The 3,127-nt window shown below is 41.9% G+C and overlaps 1 pseudogene; it reads right to left on the bottom strand.

Moving 5' to 3' along the window:
• Positions 1-297: 297 nt before the first annotated feature.
• LOC150006623 (peroxiredoxin-1 pseudogene) lies at positions 298-1,031 on the bottom strand (annotated as a pseudogene).
• Positions 1,032-3,127: the final 2,096 nt, after the last annotated feature.

Raw genomic sequence — 3,127 nt, 5'->3', positions numbered from 1 at the left:
TCTGTTGAGAAAGCAGCTGACAGCTTTATGGGAGTTCCTATGTACATACCTAATTGCTTTTCTTTTACTGCTTTTAAGAATCTCTCTTTGTCTTTAATCTTTGGCATTTTAATCACAATGTGTCTTAGTATGGGTCTCTTTGGGTTAATCTTTTTTTTTTTTTCTCTCAGTTCAAGTCTAATAGAAACTACAAAAGATAAGAGGTGATGCCCCACTAGTGTACACATCAATTGGCCTGCTCCATAAGTTCAGGGCATTTCCTCCAGAAAAAGAAAAGTTGTCCTCCCCAGATCCTGCAGGAAAGGCCTGTTCTGTCTCATACCACATCTGGCCTAAATCTAAGGTCTTGTGTTTTAAGCATGACAATAGTAAAAGAGAGGTTTTGTTCTCATGGCTGTACACTGCCACCATGACCCTATAATGGTCCAGTGCTCACTTCTGCTTAGAGAAATATTCTTTGCTCTTCTGGACATCAGGCTTGATGGTATCACTGCCAGGTTTCCAGCCAGCTGGGCACACTTCCCCATGTTTGTCAGTGAACTGGAAAGCCTGAACTAGTCTCAGAGTCTCATCCACAGAGCGGCCAACAGGAAGGTCGTTTACAGTGATCTGGCGAAGGATACCTTTGTCATCAACGGTAAAGAGTCCCCTGAATGTAATGCCTTCATCAGCCTTTAAGACCCCATAGTCATGAACAATGGCACTTTTGGGGTCTGACACCAAGGGAATGTTCTACGTCCCAGTCCTCCTTGTTTCCTGGGTGTGTTGATCCAGGCCAGGTGACAGAAATGAGAATCCACAGAAGCACCATTCACTTGGCAGTTGAGTTTCTTAAATTCTTCTGCCCTGTCACTGAAAGCAATGATCTCCATGGGGCACACAAAGGTAAAGTCAAGAGGGTAAAAGAAGAACACCACATATTTTCCTTTGTAGTCAGATAGGCTGATATCCTTGAACTGACCATCTGGCATAACAGCTGTGGCTTTGAAGTTGGGAGCAGGGTGCCCAATTTTAGCACGTCCAGAAGACATCTTGCTATCAGCGGCTCTGAGACACAAACACCAAGACCAGCAGCTCAGGAAGAAGATTCTGGAAGCTCTTTGGGTTCATCTTTACTGAGACTCTCTATGCTTCCTGAATTTATGTGACTTTTTCTTCACCAGGTTAGGGAAGTTTTCAACCATTATTTCTTCAAACAGGTTCACTATCCTTTGCTCACTCTCTTCTCCTTCTGGAACCCCTATGATATGGATGTTGTTAATCCTGATGTTTTCTCCAAGGTCCCTTAGACTTTCCTAATTAAAAAAAAAAACCAAAAAACAAAAAACTCCTTTCTTTTTTGATGCTCTGCTTGGGTGCTTACTCTTATCTTGTCCTCTAAATAACTGATTTGATCTTCTATTTTATCTAACCTGCTGTTGATTCTTTCTAGTGTGTTTTTCACTTCAGGTATTGTACTCTCTATTTCTGACTGGTTCTTTTTATGATTTCTATGCCTTTTTAATGTTCATTATCTCTTTGTTTAAGTTCTCACTTAGATCATTCATTCTTCCAATGAGGTCCTTGAATATCTTTATAAGCATTGTTTTAAACTCTGCCTCTGGTGTTTGGTTGCTTCCATTTCATTTAATTCTTTTTCAGGGGGTTTCTCTTATTATTTCATTTGGGGCATATTTCTTTGTCTCTCCATTTTGTCTCTGTGCAGTAGATAGGTTTACTATGACTCTCAAACTTGCTATGATTACTTTATAATGAAGGTGTTTGGTTGGGCTCAGTCCACAATCTTCCAGATCACCTGAGCTCCATCCTCCAAAAATGTTTCTTATGGGTTGGGTGCACCCCCTGTTGTAGTTGAGTCTTGAATACTGTTGTCCCTTCTGTGGGTGGAGATAACCCTTCAGACTGTGTGATTATAAGAGTAAACCTTGATCACCATGCTGAGACACTGTGCTGGGGCTGCCCCTGAGTCGGAGTTGTTCCTAGCAGTATCTGGTGCCTGCCAGAATCCCTTTCAGGGTGTGATACTTGAGTGGCTAGTTGGGTTGAGTTCTTCTGTGGTTTGAAGCCCAAAACTGGTTATGTTGGTTCTGGGTCCAGTTGGGCAGGGTTCAGGCTCCCTGAGATCCACCTCTACGTGTCATTTACTTTACTTCTCCCTAAGGCTGCCAGATCTTCCTTCAGAGTTTTCTTTTCTTTTTTTTTTTAAATATGCTTTGTTGATTATGCTGTTACAGTTGTTCCAATTTCTTTTCCCTTTGCTCCCCTCCACCCAGTGACACCCCTCCCTCCAGTTGCCCTCCCACCCTTAGTCCATGCCCATTGGTTGTGCATATAGTTTTTTTCTTTTTTTTTTTCCATTTTTAATTTTTATTTTATTTTTTTTTCAGATTTAATGTGTTTTATTGATTAAAATATTACATTTGTGCCAATTTCCCTTCCCTCTGCTCCCCTCCACCCGGTGGCCCCCCTCCCTCCAGTTGTCCCCCCCTTTTAGATTATGTCCATTAGTTGTGCATACAGTTCCTCCCAACCTCTCTCCGTCTATTCCATTCCCTCCTACCTTGATCCCCAATTCCTATATCATCTCCCTCCCTTTCCCCATTCCCCCTCCCTGTTGACCTCCCCCCAATATGCTTCCCGTACCCACAGTTCCTTTTCCACTCTCGTTGCCTATTTAGTTTGCCTTTGTTTCATCTCCCTAGCTTCTGTTTTTTTAAACCAGTCCCTTTAACATCTCATATAACAGTGGTTTGGATCTAATGAACTCTTTCAGTTTTATTTTGTCCTGGAAACACTTTCTCTGTCCTTCTATTCTGAATGACAATTTCGCTGGATAGAGTATTCGTGGTTGTAGGTTTTGGATTTTCATTACTTTGAATATTTCTTGCCAGTCCCTTCTTGCCTGTAGGGTCTCCCTTGAGAAGTCAGCTGATAGTCTAATTGGGACCCCTTTGTACATAATTCTTTTCTTCTCTCTTGCTGCTTTTAAGATTCTCTCTTTATCTTTAATTTTTGACATTTTGATTATAATGTGTCTTGGAGTGGTTCTCCCTGGGTCCAGTCTCTTGGGAACTCTCCTTGCTTCCTGGACCTGCAAGTCTATTCCCTTCCCCAAGTCTGGGAAGTT

Source organism: Furipterus horrens, unplaced genomic scaffold, assembly GCF_987537825.1.
Source record: "Furipterus horrens unplaced genomic scaffold, mFurHor1.1.pri manual_scaffold_6, whole genome shotgun sequence".
Taxonomy (NCBI): Eukaryota; Metazoa; Chordata; class Mammalia; order Chiroptera; family Furipteridae; genus Furipterus; species Furipterus horrens.
This window is presented reverse-complemented; position numbering and strand designations above follow the sequence as displayed.